The sequence below is a fragment of the Cucurbita pepo genome, chromosome 18 (assembly GCF_057944985.1).
Source record: "Cucurbita pepo subsp. pepo isolate OVF chromosome 18, ASM5794498v1, whole genome shotgun sequence".
NCBI lineage: Eukaryota > Viridiplantae > Streptophyta > Magnoliopsida > Cucurbitales > Cucurbitaceae > Cucurbita > Cucurbita pepo.
In genome coordinates, this window is record NC_141815.1 from 4,815,301 (window position 1) to 4,834,625 (window position 19,325).

Here is a 19,325-nt window from a genome sequence, read left to right on the forward strand (position 1 = left end):
ACGTAGTGATATGTCTGTGATAGGTATAAGAACGTTATGGCTATGGTAAGTTAGAGAACGATATGACTATGAAGTGTTTACGTTATGACTTGTTTATGATATGATACATTGTATGCTAGGTTATTGTGCTTAAGTACGTAGTTATGTGAACGTAAATGTATGCTATGTATGCTTTGAGTTTGATGTGATGTGTAATGCATGTAACGATATGAGGTCCTTGAATGATTATGGCATGTTTGTATGGAATATGTGAATGTGAACAACATGAATTGTATGAAATGAAACACGGTAAACTGTCTTGAACCATAACCCCGATAGAAATGTGTATGAAATGTGAAATGAAACTGAGAATGATATGAAGCCTGGAACGTGACAGGGGGGTTATGATCATTAAAGATAAATATAGAAATAGGAGGACCTAATGCATTATGTGTGTTCATGCATCTTGGGGGATACCCCCATCCCATCACGAGGGTACGGACGCGTACATCCAATGGTAGGACAACGATCGTTCTGCATTGCATAGCGCTGCCGTGACGGTTCTAGTTTCAACGGGTCCCGGCATAAGGGGCTCCCAGAGTATGCCCACCAGATAAGGACAGTGGCCCAGCGGTTTGCGAACTAGCTGGTGAGCCCATAATCGCACGTATGGGCTGTGTGTAGAGTATATGGTACACGTCCACTATTATCCATTAGGACAGCACCGTAGGGAAAATGAAACGAAACGAAAGTTAGGTCCCATCATTTCATTGCATGTGATTGTTGCATTTAACCCCAATAGTGGGGTCACTTACTGAGTATTTCTTTAAATAATCAAGCTATATGCTACTACATTTTTCAGGTTAAGGCAAGGCATTCCTGTACGGCTGACGACGGCATTGCAACTCGAGATCATGGCACATGCATAGGATAGTGGTATTTATTTTCTTAGACTTAGGATAGAATAGGATGTTTTAAACTTGAACGCTTATTTATTTTATTTCGGGTCTTTTGTTTTGTCGTTTTAAAGATGCTCTCGAAACACGTAAGTCCATGGCTGTGTTTTAAGTTAAAGGTTATGTTTTATGGAATTTAAATGAACTCTTCCGCATTCAATGTTTATGGTACGTATACAGTAACGACCTTAAATTAAGTAGAAAATTTTGGAGGTTAGACCTCATAGTTTCACTTTATATGTTTTACACATTTTTTCACATCACTTTAGCATGGCATATATTGAATGATCTTTTTTTATGTGAACTTTTTATATTGAAAAATGTTATCCGTTTTCATGTCACTTTGTTAAGATGAAAAACTATTCAAGAACTTGAGGGATTAATGTTTGATTTCTTACTTATTTGGCCCCTTTCAGGTGGATATAAACCTCTAACAAATAGATAATATTTTTATAAACCTATGACAAATAGTTTGAACTTTTAAAATATCTAATATATTGTTGCTTTAATATTTCTGTTAAGTTAATACTCACCAACATAAAACGAGTTCCACGAAATTTGAATTTGGGTTACTTGATTCAGAGTCCATGTCCTAACCAACTAGACCATGAGACCACAAATGTTTATAAAATTTGTGTGTAATAAATCTTTGAACTTTAAAAAATAAATTGTATTTTCGTATACTTTCAAAACTTTGAAAATGATTAATGTGTCCCCATTTTTTTAGTTTTGTATTTGATAGGTTTCAACACATTAAAATGAATTAATCGATTAGATCACGTGTATAATTATTCTACCATTCTTTTTCAGCCATACGATACAAAATATGGTTAAAAAAAGTTGTTAAATAAGTATTTGGATTATTGGATTTGGGACCCTATCATCATTATTTCGGTCATTTATTTGATCTTTCAAATATTATTAATGAAGAAATGGATATTAATGAAATCCATGTGCAAGGATTGTTATCATAAATTTTAGTTTTAAAAAGATGCAAAGTTTGATTATTCTAAAATTATTTATACTAGGTGTAATGACCATTTGACAAGAGAAATAAACTTATGTAAAGTTTTCGTTTCTTGGTTTACCTGCTTATCCTTATCCAATGACCACCAAATTTCATATATAACTTCAACAAGCTATAAGATGCTCAACATTGAATTTCATAGGCAGAGGATTTCATTTAGTGGGTTGTTTTAACGTTACTTAAATTTCGAGTAATTTGATAAGTTTAGAGCCTTAACTCACCGCTTTTTGAGTTTTTCTTTCATATATCCTTAATTTGTATTTGATTTAGGGTTCATATGAAAACCCAAGCGATTGCTACAAGTATTTCTTAAGAAAACTTCAAGGTGGCTACTTACCTCGTTGTCGATGTTCAGGACTTCTGTTCTCGAGCTTCCAATATTCAAATTACCTCAAATTTTCTTCCACAGAATCCTGATTGGGTCTAGTTTCTAGAACCATAAATTTTTCATAAGATTTGGTCGGCAAGGGAGTTAAAATTAGGAAAACTCAAGAAAAGTTGGGAAGTTTAAGCCTCTCATCTCACTTTTTAGCTCTTCCATCGATCGCACACATAATCGTCCTTGAGATAGCAGACTAACATATGTCGACTTGGAGAAATTGTCCACAAAACCTATGTTAACTGTTAAAAATATCCTTGTTAAATGAGGTCCCCTCGTCGAGATTCCATAATCCAATGTCAAAATGTAGGATAGATTGTCAGTTGATCCATCTATGCTACAACTCCTTTGCTCATTACTGCTATCTCCGCTTGCATAAAATCTATCTGCACTCGTGTCTCTCTATTCATCATGGCCGACGAGTGGGCCGTCGTTCAGCTTAGGGTATCAATGACTATGTTTTCATTTGGGATAGTATTGGATGTCTATATCGTAGTCCTTCACCAGCTCTAGCCATCTTTTTTATCTCATGTTCAGTTCCTTTTGGGTGAAAAAAACTACTTCAAGATCTTGTGGTCAATGTAGATATGAGTATTTTCTCCATACAAGTAGTACCCACATATTTTAAGTGCCAACACCATTGCAACCAACTGACACGAGGTATAGACAATCATCTTTCTATGTGGCATCAATACACATCCTAACCCTTTATTAGAAGCATCACTATAAATCACATATACTCCTGAGCTCTCCTGGACCGTGGGCACTAGAGCCGACAATAACCTCTATTTCAGATCTTAGAAGCTGGCCTCATAAGCATCATTCCATATAAACGGAACACCCTTCCCAGTCAACTACGTGAGCGGTGAAGCTATCTTAGCAAAATCTTGCACAAACTAGTATCCTACAAATTCCAGAAACCTCATCCTTCGATAAACGGAACACCCTTCCCATTCATTTGGTGATTGTACTCAGGCGAGCCCACTTAGTGATAGCTTCCACTATTGCGATGTCTACTCAAACCTCATCCTTCGACACCACGTGTCCTAAGAATGGGTCATAACATAGCCAAAATTCACACTTGGAGAACTTGACGAACAACTTATTTACCCCAAAATCGAGGAACTTAAGAAGATGAACCTTGTGTTCTTGATCTGTTTTCGAGGACACAAGGATGTCGTGTATGAACACAATGACACACGAGTCAAAAAATCCCTTGAATACCTAATTCATCAACTCCATGAATACCATGGGGGCGATGGTGAGAACAAACGAACTAATCACAAACTCATAGTCATCCTACCTCGTTCGCAATGTTGTCCTAAATACATCTCCATCTCCCTCTCTAGTCTTAATTTGGTAGTATCGTAATTGAGATATATCTTAAAAAACATAGTCTGATTTCATGGTTGATTTAAAGCTGCTCTGTGAAACATGGCTCACGCGGTTTCCTTAAACTCTAAGGGCGATGGACACTAGGCCTTCGCCCAAAGTCCATAGCCCAACTCCTTACTAAGAATGGACAGGACGAAAACTACTCCAAAAACCCTAACCATGCAAAAACCCTAACCATGCCGCGGTTTCCTTAAACTCTAAGGGCAATGGACACTAGGCCTTTGCCCGGAGTCCATAGCCCACGAAAACTACTCCAACAACCCTAACCATGCCTCACGCGGTTTCCTTAAACTCTAAGGGCGATGGACACTAGGCCTTCGCCCAAAGTCCATAGCCCAACTCCTACCTTAAAATGGACAAAACTACTCCAACAACTCTAACCAATGGGCTGAGCCAAGCTCCAACTACATTGTTGCCCCCACATAGGTTACAAGCTCATATTACCAAGTTCGGCGATTTAATTAAGACAATGACTACTTTATGAAGACTACATCCAATTTTAAATCTATCAATGTGGGATTGTTGTAGCACAGAAATGTATCTCATATTTAGAGGTAAAATAGATAGCCTCCGCCCAAAGCCCATAGCCCAACTCCCTACTCGGAATGGACAAGCCAAAGAACAACTCCAAAAACCTTAACCAATGGGCTGAGCCAATCTCCAACAACTTTGTTGCCCCCATATGGGTTACAAGCTCACATTACCAAGCTCGACGATTTCCTTAAGACAAGGACTAATTTATGAAGACTACATCCAATTTTAAATCTATCAATGTGGGATTGTTGTAAAGGAGAAATCTATCATATTTACCGGTAAAAAAATAATACATTCATTCAGAACAAGTGGCTAGATCGATGTCCATATTCCGAGCACCAAAAAATATATGTAAAAAAAAAAAAAAAGTGGATGTCAGGTTGAGGACTACCAAGAGGTTTATATTGGGCCTGGGAGAATCGACGAGCTATCCTTCCACCGACAAGAGCGGAAGGTTACGCTGCTCTGTGAAACCAGCCTCACGCGGTTTCCTTCAACTCTAAGGGCCATGGACACTAGGCCTTTGCCCAAAGCTCATAGCCCATCTCCCTACTTGGGATGGACAGGCCAAAGAACAACTCCAACAACCCTAACCAATCGGCTGAGCCAACCTCCAACCACTTTGTTGCCCCCATATGGGTTACAAGCTCACATTACCAAGCTCGGCGACTTCCTTACGACAAGGACTAATTTAGGAAGACTACATTCAATTTTAAATCTATCAATGTCGGATTGTTGTAAAGGAGAAATCTATCATATTACAGGTAAAAAAATAATACATTCATCCAGAACAAGTGCGCTTGATGTCCATAGTCCGAGCCAACAAAAATATATTAAAAAAAAAAAAGTGGATGTCATGTTGAGGACTACCAAGAGGTTTATATTGGGCCTAGGAGAATCGACCCGCTATCCTTCGACCGACAAGAGCGGAAGGTTACGCTGCTCTGTGAAACCAGCCTCACGCGGTTTCCTACAACTCTAAGGGCCATGGACACTAGGCATTCGTCCAAAGCTCATAGCCCAACTCTCTACTTGGAATGGACAGGCCAAAGAACAACTCCAACAACCCTAACCAATGGGCTGAGCCAACTTCCAACCACTTTGTTGCCCCCATATGGGTTACAAGCTCACATTACCAAGCTCGGCGACTTCCTTTAAGACAAGGACTACTTTATGAAGACTACATCCAATTTTAAATCTATCAATGTGGGATTGTTTTAAAGGAGAAATCTATCATATTTAAATGTCCATAGTCCGAGAACCAAAGAATATATGTAAAAAAAAATAAAAAAAAGTGGATGTCAGGTTGAGGATTACCAAGAGTTTTATATTGGGCCTACGAGAATCGACCCGCTATCCTTCCACCGACAAGAGCGGAAGGTTACGCTGCTCCGTGAAACCAGCCTCAGCGGTTTCCTTCAACTCTAAGGACCATGGACACTAGGCCTTCGCGCAAAGCCCATAGCCCAACTCCCTACTTGGAATTGACAGGCCAAAGAACAACTCCAACAACCCTAACCAATGGGCTGAGCCAACCTCCAACCACTTTGTTGCCCCCATATGGGTTACAAGCTCACATTACCAAGCTCGGCGACGCCCTTTCGACAAGGACTACTTTATGAAGACTACATCAAATTTTAAATCTATCAATGTGGGATTGTTTTAAAGGAGAAATCTATAATATTTACAGGTAAAAAAAATAATACATTCATTCATAACAAGTGGCTAGCTGAGAATCGACCCGCAATCCTTCCACCGACAAGAGCGGAAAGGTTACGCTGCTCTGTGAAACCAGCCTCACGCGGTTTCCTTAAACTCTAAGGACCATGGACACTAGGCCTTCGCCCAAAGTCCATAGCCCAACTCCCTACTTGGAATGGACAAGCCAAAGAACAACTCCAACAACCCTAACCAATGGGCTGAGCCAACCTCCAACCACTTTGTTGCCCCCATATGGGTTACAAGCTCACATTACCAAGCTCAGCGATGTCCTTAAGACAATGACTACTTTATGAAAACTACATCCAATTTTAATTCTATCAACGTGGGATTGTTGTGAAGGAGAAATCTATCATATTTACAGGTAAAATAGATAAATAATTTCATTCAGAACAAGTGGATAGCTCGATGTCCATAGTCCGAGCCAGCAAAAATAGATTTAAAAAATAAAAATAAGTGGATGTCAGGTTGAGGACTACCAAGAGGTTTATATTGGGCCTAGGAGAATCGACCCGCTATCCTTCCACCGACAAGAGCGGAAGGTTACGCAGATCTGTGAAACCAGCCTCACGCGGTTTCCTTCAACTCTAAGGACCATGGACACTAGGCCTTCGCCCAAAGTCCATAGCCCAACTCCCTACTTGGAATGGACAGGCCAAAGAACAACTCCAACATCCTAACCAATGGGCTGAGCCAACCTCCAACCACTTTGTTGCCCCCATATGGGTTACAAGCTCACATTACCAAGCTCGGCGATGTCCTTAAGACAATGACTACTTTATGAAGACTACATCCAATTTTAATTCTATCAATGTGGGATTGTTGTGAAGGAGAAATCTATCATATTTACAGGTAAAATAGATAAATAATTTCATTAAGAAAAAGTGGATAGCTCGATGTCCATAGTCCGAGCCAGCAAAAATATATTAAAAAAAAAAAAAAGTGGATGTCAAGTTGAGGACTACCAAGAGGTTTATATTGGGCCTAGGAGAATCGACCCGCTATCCTTCCACCGACAAGAGCGGAAGGTTACGCTGCTCTGTGAAACCAGCCTCATGCGATTTCCTTCAACTCTAAGGACCATGGACACTAAGCCTTCGCGCAAAGCCCATAGCCCAACTCCCTACTTGGAATGGACAGGCCAAAGAACAACCCCAACAACCCTAACCAATGGGCTGAGCCAACCTCCAACCACTTTGTTGCCCCCATATGGGTTACAAGCTCACATTACCAAGCTCGGCGATGTCCTTAAGACAATGACTACTTTATGAAGACTACATCCAATTTTAATTCTATCAATGTGGGATTGTTGTAAAGGAGAAATCTATCATATTTACAGTTAAAATAGATAAATAATTTCATTCAGAACAAGTGGATAGCTCGATGTCCATAGCCCGAGCCAGAAAAACTATATTAAAAAAAAAAAAAGTGGATGTCAGGTTTAGGACTACCAGGAGGTTTATATTGGGCCTAAGAGAATAGACCCGCTATCCTTCCACCGACAAGAGCGGAAGGTTACGCTGCTCTGTGAAACCAGCCTCACGCGGTTTCCTTCAACTCTAAGGACCATGGACACTAGGCCGTCGCCCAAAGTCCATAGCCCAACTCCCTACTTGGAATGGACAGGCCAAAGAACAACTCCAACAACCCTAACCAATGGGCTGAGCCAACCTCCAACCACTTTGTTGCCCCCATATGGGTTAAAAGCTCACATTACCAAGCTCGGCGATGTCCTTAAGACAATGACTACTTTATGAAGACTACATCCAATTTTAATTCTATCAATGTGGGATTGTTGTGAAGGAGAAATCTATCATATTTACAGGTAAAATAGATAAATAATTTCATTAAGAAAAAGTGGATAGCTCGATGTTCATAGTCCGAGCCAGCAAAAATAGATTTAAAATATAAAAATAAGTGGATGTGAGGTTGAGGACTACCAAGAGTTTTATATTGGGCCTAGGAGATACGACCCGCTATCCTTCCACCGACAAGAGCGGAAGGTTACGCTGCTCTGTGAAACCAGCCTCACGCGGTTTCGTTCAACTCTAAGGACCATGGACACTAGGCCTTCGCCAAAAGTCCATAGCCCAACTCCCTACTTGGAATGGACAGGCCAAAGAACAACTCCAACAACCCTAACCAATGGGCTGAGCCAACCTCCAACCACTTTGTTGCCCCCATATGGGTTACAAGCTCACATTACCAAGCTCGGCGATGTCCTTAAGACAATGACTACTTTATGAAGACTACATCCAATTTTAATTCTATCAATGTGGGATTGTTGTGAAGGAGAAATCTATCATATTTACAGGTAAAATAGATAAATACATTCATTCTGAACAAGTGGCTAGCTCGATGTCCATAGTCCGAGCACCAAAGAATATATGTAAAAAAAAATAAAAAAAGTGAATGTCAGGTTGAGGATTACCAAGAGGTTTATATTTGGTCTAGGAGAATCGACCCGCTATCCTCCACCGACAAGAGCGGAAGGTTACGCTGCTCTGTGAAACCAGCCTCACGCAGTTTCCTTCAACTCTAAGGACCATGGACACTAGGCCTTCGCCCAAAGCCCATAGCCCAACTCCCTACTTGGAATGGACAGGCCAAAGAACAACTCCAACAACCCTAACCAATGGGCTGAGCCAACCTCCAACCACTTTGTTGCCCCCATATGGGTTACAAGCTCACATTACCAAGCTCGGCGATGTCCTTAAGACAATGACTACTTTATGAAGACTACATCCAATTTTAATTCTATCAATGTGGGATTGTTGTGAAGGAGAAATCTATCATATTTTGAGCCAGAAAAACTATATTAAAAAAAAAAAAAAAGTGGATGTCAGGTTGAGGACTACCAAGAGGTTTATATTGGGCCTAGGAGAATCGACCCGCTATCCTTCCACCTACAAGAGCGGAAGGTTACGCTGCTCTGTGAAACCAGCCTCACGCGGTTTCCTTCAACTCTAAGGACCATGGACACTAAGCCTTCGCGCAAAGCCCATAGCCCAACTCCCTACTTGGAATGGACAGGCCAAAGAACAACTCCAACAACCCTAACCAATGGGCTGAGCCAACCTCCAACCACTTTGTTGCCCCCATATGGGTTACAAGCTCACATTACCAAGCTCGGCGATGTCCTTAAGACAATGACTACTTTATGAAGACTACATCCAATTTTAATTCTATCAATGTGGGATTGTTGTGAAGGAGAAATCTATCATATTTACAGGTAAAATAGATAAATAATTTCATTCAGAACAAGTGGATAGCTCGATGTCCATAGTCCGAGCCAGCAAAAATAGATTTAAAATATAAAAATAAGTGGATGTCAGGTTGAGGACTACCAAGAGTTTTATATTGGGCCTAGGAGATACGACCCGCTATCCTTCCACCGACAAGAGTGGAAGGTTACGCTGCTCTGTGAAACCAGCCTCACGCGGTTTCCTTCAACTCTAAGGACCATGGACACTAGGCCTTCGCCCAAAGTCCATAGCCCAACTCCCTACTTGGAATGGACAGGCCAAAGAACAACTCCAACAACCCTAACCAATGGGCTGAGCCAACCTCCAACCACTTTGTTGCCCCCATATGGGTTACAAGCTCACATTACCAAGCTCGGCGATGTCCTTAAGACAATCACTACTTTATGAAGACTACATCCAATTTTAATTCTATCAATGTGGGATTGTTGTGAAGGAGAAATCTATCATATTTACAGGTAAAATAGATAAATACATTCATTCAGAACAAGTGGCTAGCTCGATGTCCATAGTCCGAGCACCAAAGAATATATGTAAAAAAAAATAAAAAAAGTGAATGTCAGGTTGAGGATTACCAAGAGGTTTATATTTGGCCTAGGAGAATCGACCCGCTATCCTTCCACCGACAAGAGCGGAAGGTTACGCTGCTCTGTGAAACCAGCCTCACGCAGTTTCCTTCAACTCTAAGGACCATGGACACTAGGCCTTCGCCCAAAGCCCATAGCCCAACTCCCTACTTGGAATGGACAGGCCAAAGAACAACTCCAACAACCCTAACCAATGGGCTGAGCCAACCTCCAACCACTTTGTTGCCCCCATATGGGTTACAAGCTCACATTACCAAGCTCGGCGATGTCCTTAAGACAATGACTACTTTATGAAGACTACATCCAATTTTAATTCTATCATTGTGGGATTGTTGTGAAGGAGAAATCTATCATATTTACAGGTAAAATAGATAAATAATTTTATTCAGAATAAGTGGATAGCTCGATGTCCATAGTCCGAGCCAGAAAAACTATATTAAAAAAAAAAAAAAAGTGGATGTCAGGTTGAGGACTACCAAGAGGTTTATATTGGGCCTAGGAGAATCGACCCGCTATCCTTCCACCGACAAGAAAGGAAGGTTACGCTGCTCTGTGAAACCAGCCTCACGCGGTTTCGTTCAACTCTAAGGACCATGGACACTAAGCCTTCGCGCAAAGCCCATAGCCCAACTCCCTACTTGGAATGGACAGGCCAAAGAACAACTCCAACAACCCTAACCAATGGGCTGAGCCAACCTCCAACCACTTTGTTGCCCCCATATGGGTTACAAGCTCACATTACCAAGCTCGGCGATGTCCTTAAGACAATGACTACTTTATGAAGACTACATCCAATTTTAATTCTATCAATGTGGGATTGTTGTGAAGGAGAAATCTATCATATTTACAGGTAAAATAGATAAATAATTTCATTCAGAACAAGTGGATAGCTCGATGTCCATAGTCCGAGCCAGCAAAAATAGATTTAAAATATAAAAATAAGTGGATGTCAGGTTGAGGACTACCAAGAGTTTTATATTGGGCCTAGGAGATACGACCCGCTATCCTTCCACCGACAAGAGCGGAAGGTTACGCTGCTCTGTGAAACCAGCCTCACGCGGTTTCCTTCAACTCTAAGGACCATGGACACTAGGCCTTCGCCCAAAGTCCATAGCCCAACTCGCTACTTGGAATGGACAGGCCAAAGAACAACTCCAACATCCTAACCAATGGGCTGAGCCAACCTCCAACCACTTTGTTGCCCCCATATGGGTTACAAGCTCACATTACCAAGCTCGGCGATGTCCTTAAGACAATGACTACTTTATGAAGACTACATCGAATATTAATTCTATCAATGTGGGATTGTTGTGAAGGAGAAATCTATCATATTTACAGGTAAAATAGATAAATAATTTCATAAAGATCAAGTGGATAGCTCGATGTCCATAGTCCGAGCCAGCAAAAATAGATTTAAAAAATAAAAATAAGTGGATGTCAGGTTGAGGACTACCAAGAGGTTTATATTGGGCCTAGGAGAATCGACCCGCTATCCTTCCACCGACAAGAGCGGAAGGTTACGCTGCTCTGTGAAACCAGCCTCACGCGGTTTCGTTCAACTCTAAGGACCATGGACACTAGGCCTTCGCCCAAAGTCCATAGCCCAACTCCCTACTTGGAATGGACAGGCCAAAGAACAACTCCAACAACCCTAACCAATGGGCTGAGCCAACCTCCAACCACTTTGTTGCCCCCATATGGGTTACAAGCTCACATTACCAAGCTCGGCGATGTCCTTAAGACAATGACTACTTTATGAAGACTACATCCAATTTTAATTCTATCAATGTGGGATTGTTGTGAAGGAGAAATCTATCATATTTACAGGTAAAATAGATAAATAATTTCATAAAGATCAAGTGGATAGCTCGATGTCCATAGTCCGAGCCAGCAAAAATAGATTTAAAAAATAAAAATAAGTGGATGTCAGGTTGAGGACTACCAAGAGGTTTATTATATTGGCCCTAGGAGAATCGACCCGCTATCCTTCCACCGACAAGAGCGGAAGGTTACGCTGCTCTGTGAAACCAGCCTCACGCGGTTTCGTTCAACTCTAAGGACCATGGACACTAAGCCTTCGCGCAAAGCCCATAGCCCAACTCCCTACTTGGAATGGACAGGCCAAAGAACAACTCCAACAACCCTAACCAATGGGCTGAGCCAACCCTCCAACCACTTTGTTGCTCCCATATGAGTTACAAGCTCAGATTACCAAGGTCGGCGATTTCCTTAAGACAAGGACTACTTTATGAAGACTACATCTAATTTTAAATCTATCAATGTGGGATTGTTATAAAGGAGAAATCTACCATATTTACTGGTAAGAAAATAATACATTCATTAAGAACAAGTGGATAGCTCGATGTCCATAGTCCGAGCCAGAAAAAATATATTTAAAAAAAAAAAAAGTGGATGTCAGGTTGAGGACTACCAAGAGGTTTATATTGGGCCTAGGAGAATCGACCCGCTATCCTTCCACCGACAAGAGCGGAAGGTTACGCTGCTCTGTGAAACCAGCCTCACGCGGTTTCCTTCAACTCTAAGGACCATGGACACTAGGCCTTCGCCCAATGCTCATAGCCCAACTCCTTACTTGGAATGGACAGGCCGAAGAACGACTCCAACAACCATAACCAATGGGCTGAGCCAACCTCCAACCACTTTGTTGCCCCCATATGGGTTACAAGCTCACATTACCAAGCTCGGCGATTTCCTTAAGACAAGGACTACTTTATGAAGACTACATCTAATTTTAAATCTATCAATGTGGGATTGTTATAAAGGGAAATCTATCATATTTACCGGTAAGAAAATAATACATTCATTCAGAACAAGTGTCTAGCTGGATGTCCATAGTCCGAGCACCAAAAAATATATGTAAAAAAAAAAAAAAAAGTAGATGTCAGGATGTGGACTACCAAGAGGTTTATCTTGGGCCTAGGAGAATCGACCCGCTATCCTTCCACCGACAAGAGCGGAAGGTTACGCTGCTCTCTGAAACCAGCCTCACGCGGTTTCCTTCAACTTTAAGGGCCATGGACACTAGGCCTTCGCCCAAAGCTCATAGCCCAACTCCCTACTTGGAATGGACAGGCCAAAGAACAACTCCAACAACCCTAACCAATGGGCTGAGGAAATGCTTAATGACTTGAGCCCTTACGATTTAGATGAGCTCTATCATCCTAACTTAATTAATAACATTTAAGACATATTTTTACATAGATGTATTTACATGAAATAAGAAAGAGTATATTAATAATAAGAAAAACCAAAATAGACAAGGTGCCAAAAGAAGGAAAATTGAATGGAATATGTCAGGGAACATATTCCATTCACGGATTTGAAATTTTTATTTATTTATTTTTTTTATTATTATTCAGTCATTGAGATGATGATATCTACAAAGGTGGTTGTGAATCCAAAAATGGTACATTGAGATCATAGATCGTGTCTTCATTTTTTTCCTCTATAATAGAAGGAGAAGACGTTGAACCGACTGATGTGGCTTCTTGAAGAAGCTTTTGAAAATCAGCTTCCGAAGTTGTCTGGGCTAATGCGGCGAGTAGCCTCGACTTTGAATTAAGGAATTCGGAGGTCTTCTTCTTGGATAAATCCTGAAGGTGGCCATTCTCAGATAGCCAGACCTTTACCGCTTTGATGTCTGCGTGGGTATAAGTATATTTATCCCACCATTTGATTTTGATAATTTTGAAGACTTGTTTTATTTGATCTTCGGTCTCTTTAATTTGAAAATTCCAAGTTAAAATCCAAGGAATTTGAAAATATACGCAAAAGCGCATGGTCAATGGAAATGAGATTTTGAATATGTTTTGAACAAAATAGTGGAACGATTCTTGTATTGGAACTGGAAATATATCTTTGGCTGATCCAAATATTTTCCACCATTTGATGAACCAAAATGGGTAATGAATTTTATGAGCATTCTGGCATAATTGAATGAACCATGAATGCTCGTAATTTTGATACCAAATGACATTGAACCATGCCATTTGATAGTCTCTGTATGAGTAAGAATGAGGAACAAAAGGTTTTGAGAATGTCTTTTCCGTGTATGGGTCTTGATTCCAATACGTCGGATTCATGACTTTAAAAATTTTTAATTTTGAATACGCGATTTTCGAAGGATCATCGCGACTCGGAATATGAGTAATTTTGACGGACTTTGTGTCGACTAGAATGAATTCATAAAACCTTCTGGTTTTATGAAGATCTTCTGGGATATAAAAGAATCCCGATGGATAGGCTTTTTTAACGACTTCGTCGATTTTCGGGTCGTCGTATTCTGGTTCTACCAGAGCTTCTGGTATAGACACAGATTTTTGAACATAGGTTTTGATTTCAGGAACTGGAGAAAAACGAACGGGAACAACCGCGTCCGAGCAGGTCGAGGGGACAGAAGGTCCCTTTGAAGTGGAAGAGACAGTGGGTCTCGATGGAGTAACGACAGATGGCCGTGTTGAAGAGGCTGAAGGCCTCGTCGGAGTGATAACCTCCGCCTGTTTCTGAGAAAGCTTTGCTTTAGATCTAGTCACCAATGTGAAGCCAGAATCCATTGCATAGCTGTCGGATGTCATTGGAGTAGGTGTGCTTGAAGAAGCATTGGGCTTCTTCCCTTTTTCTATCACTTTCTTACCGGTCATTGCTGGGAGATGGAGATGGGTTAGGGAGAATTTTTCTTTGAGAGTAAGAACTCTCTTGAGAGGTAATCTGCCAAGGGGTTTTCGATCCCTTTTATAGGCAAAATCTGAAAGTCGAAGCAAGATAAAATGGCTTGCCATCTAGCAAAAATTTGTTTAGACACAAGATTCTTGACATCTTTTTCTAAAACAAATTTAGATGCCCTTGAGTCGGTTTTGATAACAAAACTTTTGTTAATCAAATCACTTTAAAATTTTTGTACACAAAGTACTATTGAAAGTATTTCTTTCTTTACTGTTGAATAATTTTTTTTTTAGTAGAATTCCATATTCCCGAATGGAAACGGACAATGGATTCTTTCTTGTCAAGGGACTTGATTTTTTGGACTGTTTGGTATGTTCTTCAGTCCAGTCCAGGGCTTTGGATTCTTTTTTGGTCTCTCAAAAAGGGGCTTGCAGATGGGTATGATATTTTGAAGGAAATCAGACACATAATTGAGACATTCCAAAAATCTTTGTAGTTGGGTCTTATCTGTAATTTGGTTGGAAAGTTTGCAAACTCAATGGACCTTTGAATGGGTTTGATTAGACCCAAATGAATTTCAAATCCGAGAAAACGGATTTTTGTTTGAAAAAGTTTAATTTTGGGTTTAGACACAACTAAACCGTTTCTTTTGACTGTCGTCAAAAATGTTTGAAGATGCTTAAAGTGTTGATCGATGCTTTGAGAAAAAATCAGAACATCGTCAATATAAACAATTGAAAAGTCTTGAAAAGGATTGAAAATATCATTCATAATCTTTTGAAATTCGGATGGAGCGTTTTTTAGCCCAAATGGCATAACGTTCCATTCGTATTGTCCAAAAGGGACATTAAAAGCCGTTTTGTACTTGTCTTTTTCTGAAATCTGGATTTGCCAAAATCCTGATTTCATGTCAAATTTTGAAAATATTTTTGCATTTGAAATTCTTTGCATTAAATCTGATTTATTTGGAATTGGATATCTAATCCATTCCAAAACCTTATTTAAGGGTTTGTAGTTAATTACTAGTCGCGGAACTCCACGTTCCTTTTCTGCCTGGTTGTTGACGTAAAAAGACGCACATGACCAGGGGCTCTTTGATGGTCTAACAAGACCTTTCTGCAAAAGATCAATAATTTCTGCTTTGCAGAATGTTAGTAATTCTTTATTCATTTGAATAGGTCGGGCTTTTGTAGGAATATTTTTCTCCTCGAAAGCTTTGATATAAGGAAGATCAACTATGTGTTGTTTCCTATTCCAAAAGGCATTTGGGATATTTGAACAAACTTCTTTTTCTAATTGAGTTTGTAAAGTTTTGATTTTAAACTGGACAGTCTTATTTTGAATTTGTTCTTCTATTTTTTTGAATGAAATTTCTTCTTTTAAAAAAGAAATTTGTTTTTCTTTATAATTTAATACATTTATTGATTGAATAATTGTAAATTTGTTTTTCTTTATAATTTAATACATTTATTGATTGAATAATTGTATTCTTTTGAAGGTTATTTATTTCGCTAATCCTTATGGGAAAGAAAGTTAAATTTTATCTTTTTTCCTAAGGCTTTTGATTCTAACCCTTTTTCAGTTATTCTAAAAGGATATAATTGAGTAATGAAAGGAGTACCTAGGATTAGTTCTTGTCCTAAGTCTTTTACTAGAAGAAAGGAATTTACTAAGCAAATTCCATCATTGCAAACATGAACTTTTGATAGTTTGTAATTAATTTTGAGTTTGTTGTTGTTAGCACCTCTAAGGCCCTCAGTAGTTTTTTTAAAATAATTTGTAGGTATTAGGCCTTCTTGAATGCAATTTTGATCGGCTCCAGTATCTATGAGAGCCTTTAGTGTGATTTTGAAATCATAAATTTCTAAGGTAACGAGAGCGTACCATTTTTGAAATTGAGAAGTGGTGATGGCTCCAACGAAGGAACTTTGAAAATCTTCTTCATCCAGGTTCGGTTGCGCCGTTTCCTTTTGTGCTGGCAGCCTTTCCTGAAGATTGAGAATTTCTTGACGAAGCGTATAAGATTCTGACCTGGTTTTAGATCTTAGCGCCTGTACCTCTTGTTTGAGATTATTAATCTCTCTTTGTAAATCTTGAGTAGTGAGTTCTCTCGGTTTTTCAAATCTTTAGAGAACAGATTGGAGTTTGTAGGGATTTCTTTCTTCCCTTTCAGTTGGCTTAGAGATTGTCATGGCATCCCTAAGTCGTTGAGCAATCTTCTGTTGAATTTCTGGGTCTTGAACTTTTTCTACTACTTCGAGTAGAATTTCTTGATCCTTGGTAAGGACATTTATGCATCCTTCGCACGTCCTTTTTCCTTCTTGTTCTGATTCGTATTCTGTGCTAGAATATGAATCAGATTCTTCTTGGAGTTCGAGGATTTCTCCCTCGCTTGATTGCTCTGAGTCGGTTAGGGTCAGTTGTAATAACTGATTTTTCAGCTCTTGATCTATATCCAACTCATTGATCTTTCCTCTGATTGGACACTTGTTAGCATAGTGTCCTTCTTCACGACATTTGAAGCAAGTTTGCTTTTTCTTTCCTCTATGGGTTTTTGTAGGAATATACTTCCTTCTTGAATATGTTGGCTTTTGAGACTGCACGGGTTTACTCCGATATGTTTCTCTAGGCCTGTATGAATGATAAGGTTTTGGATGCGTCTTAACCTTCTTTCGTCTGGAGGTTGATGGAGCTTCTATTCCCTTGCATCCATATTGATCGCAAAATCTGCCAAGCTCTTTTCTGTTTGACATCGAAGAATTGAGCTTGTTTTGAATCTTTGACTCATTACAAAGTCTGAGTCCTTCTTCTATGATGAAGGATGCTATGGATCCGTATGACAAAGTTTGTCATGAAATTGTTCCATTGTACTTTGTCTTAAGACCATCTTTGATCCTCCTTGAGAAGTGTTTTGGTAGTCCATTGACGAAATTCTCTTTCCAGAATTCCAACGAACTATCTGTTCTAATAAGAACTTTGCTGAAGTACATGTCTTTGTACCACCTGAAATCACCTAAGGTAGGGCATTTCAGATTCATGAGTATCTCGGCGGATCTCTCCTGGTATTTTAGAGGGTCGCCGAAGAAGAATTCTATGAGGGTATATATGAGGGTGTTGACAGCATCCTCTACCCTTTCATGTTGTACCTCGATCCTAGTTGATGGACCTTCTTCTTTGATAATTTGAGTAGTTGGTCTAATGACATAGTGGTTTAATATCTGTTGGCGGGTTGTTTCGTCGAGATATTTGTCCCACCAATCCTTGAGTTGCCCGGTAAATTCAGTTACCAAAACTTGAGCTATCTGATGGTCGGATTTATGGCCTTGTAATTTATACGCGCTTGCGGCCATCATCATCTCATTGACAACATTCATTATCAGATAGTCAGACAATCCATCGATATTCCATTCATAGATTGCTAAACCATCTAATGAGCTTGAGTTTGTAGTGTCTTTTCTTCGAACTGGATATCCGAAAAAGACGGTTGAGGATACCAGTTTTTCTGATTACTGGCATTATTTTGACTTCTTCTAGAGATCCTTTCAATTCGATTGTAGAAAGGTTCTTCTCTCTCATTTGCAATCTCGTCTTCGAATTCTTGGTTCTCTTGTCATTGTTAACGACATTGACAGATGAATCTTGAGGCGTCATGGCGGGATTTAATATCCTGTCTAACTTTTCCTTTATCTTGGCCATTGCAGCCTCTTCTTTTGAAATCCTTTTTGTAAATATTTCGAGATTTGCCAGTCTGAGTATTGGTATTGACTCATCAACCTTTGGTACAGAACTGCTTGCCTGTTCCTGCTGAGTACCTGATTTCTTTGAGATTTTTCCCTCGATACTTTCAAGTTGAGTAGCGATCGTGGATAAAATCTTATTTGAATAATTGTTTTGATGCTGGATATTCGTGATATCTTTTAGGGTCGGATTGCCCTTTTCTAGTCCTTCCGGAATATGTTTGAAAGGGCTAGCTTTGACCTTTTCTCCGTAGTAGTTGTCGAATTTGACTTCTTCTAACGGAGGATGTTTCGAATATACCTTGCCTCTTTTGGTAGTCTTCCAACTCCTCTGGGTCAAGGTGCATACCTGCAGAATATTTTCTTCAAACCATTCGAAGAATGGTATATTTTCTTTGATGGCTTCCATATGAGAATACCACTGAGCTCTTAATTCATTTCGCTCAGCGTCTTTGTAGGTTTGGAAGAAGGCATTTCTTTTTGAAGAGTTGGTAGGTGACATAAAATCTGCTTTCAAAAATTCTTTGTCTATCTGGAAATCAGCTGTAATGACATTTAGCTGGCTTTCGTAGACGGATTGAGTATCCATATCCGTATGGGTTGGAGACCTTGAGCCATCTTCATAGTGGATTGACGCCATTTTTTGATCATAACTGACCTCTTTTACCTTTAAGGGGTCATACATTGATCTTGATATTCGTGAAGTACTTGGTCTAGAACTCAGGAATTCTTTTACTTTCGACTCTGACGAAGGTTCTTCGCTGAATTTTTTTTCAACACTTCCATCGTCATGTTCGATGATTTAGATTGGGTTTTGAGATTCTTTCCGCTTTGGAAGATTTGCATCTTCTATTTTCCAGACAGTGCTTCTGGTTATTTGATCCCAAGAGAGTGTTTTTGGGACAGTCACTGATGATTATCCAATATTTGCTTCTATGAGCATAGTCGATCCTTTTGGTGAGGATCTTAATGCTCTTGGAGAAATGTTTGTATTCATGAGCTTATAATAAATCCTTAATATGACGACTGAAGAATGGGTTTCAGCCTTGATGTTTAAATTTTTTGA

The 19,325-nt window shown here is 39.7% G+C and overlaps 17 non-coding genes and 1 pseudogene across 17 annotated transcripts; all 18 read right to left on the reverse strand.

The window, feature by feature from the left end:
• Positions 1-4,634: 4,634 nt before the first annotated feature.
• On the reverse strand, positions 4,635-4,937 carry LOC147787167 (signal recognition particle RNA). Its single transcript, XR_015414003.1, has one exon.
• A 176-nt stretch (positions 4,938-5,113) lies between these two features.
• On the reverse strand, positions 5,114-5,416 carry LOC147787168 (signal recognition particle RNA). Its single transcript, XR_015414000.1, has one exon.
• Positions 5,417-5,560: 144 nt separating this feature from the next.
• On the reverse strand, positions 5,561-5,862 carry LOC147787169 (signal recognition particle RNA). The gene has a single exon (XR_015414018.1).
• Positions 5,863-5,957: 95 nt separating this feature from the next.
• On the reverse strand, positions 5,958-6,255 carry LOC147787170 (signal recognition particle RNA). The gene has a single exon (XR_015414042.1).
• Positions 6,256-6,441: 186 nt separating this feature from the next.
• Positions 6,442-6,743, reverse strand: LOC147787171 (signal recognition particle RNA). The gene has a single exon (XR_015413981.1).
• Positions 6,744-6,927: 184 nt separating this feature from the next.
• On the reverse strand, positions 6,928-7,230 carry LOC147787172 (signal recognition particle RNA). Its single transcript, XR_015413966.1, has one exon.
• A 183-nt stretch (positions 7,231-7,413) lies between these two features.
• On the reverse strand, positions 7,414-7,716 carry LOC147787173 (signal recognition particle RNA). The gene has a single exon (XR_015413969.1).
• Positions 7,717-7,902: 186 nt separating this feature from the next.
• On the reverse strand, positions 7,903-8,205 carry LOC147787174 (signal recognition particle RNA). The gene has a single exon (XR_015413987.1).
• A 188-nt stretch (positions 8,206-8,393) lies between these two features.
• On the reverse strand, positions 8,394-8,695 carry LOC147787175 (signal recognition particle RNA). The gene has a single exon (XR_015413979.1).
• Positions 8,696-8,820: 125 nt separating this feature from the next.
• On the reverse strand, positions 8,821-9,123 carry LOC147787176 (signal recognition particle RNA). Its single transcript, XR_015413947.1, has one exon.
• A 186-nt stretch (positions 9,124-9,309) lies between these two features.
• Positions 9,310-9,612, reverse strand: LOC147787177 (signal recognition particle RNA). The gene has a single exon (XR_015413935.1).
• A 188-nt stretch (positions 9,613-9,800) lies between these two features.
• Positions 9,801-10,103, reverse strand: LOC147787178 (signal recognition particle RNA). Its single transcript, XR_015413919.1, has one exon.
• Positions 10,104-10,288: 185 nt separating this feature from the next.
• Positions 10,289-10,591, reverse strand: LOC147787179 (signal recognition particle RNA). The gene has a single exon (XR_015413975.1).
• Positions 10,592-10,777: 186 nt separating this feature from the next.
• Positions 10,778-11,079, reverse strand: LOC147787180 (signal recognition particle RNA). Its single transcript, XR_015413974.1, has one exon.
• A 186-nt stretch (positions 11,080-11,265) lies between these two features.
• Positions 11,266-11,568, reverse strand: LOC147787181 (signal recognition particle RNA). Its single transcript, XR_015413951.1, has one exon.
• Positions 11,569-11,754: 186 nt separating this feature from the next.
• On the reverse strand, positions 11,755-12,061 carry LOC147787182 (signal recognition particle RNA). Its single transcript, XR_015414039.1, has one exon.
• Positions 12,062-12,243: 182 nt separating this feature from the next.
• On the reverse strand, positions 12,244-12,546 carry LOC147787183 (signal recognition particle RNA). The gene has a single exon (XR_015413915.1).
• Positions 12,547-12,755: 209 nt separating this feature from the next.
• LOC147787184 (signal recognition particle RNA) lies at positions 12,756-12,969 on the reverse strand (annotated as a pseudogene).
• Between the last annotated feature and the right edge of the window lie 6,356 nt (positions 12,970-19,325).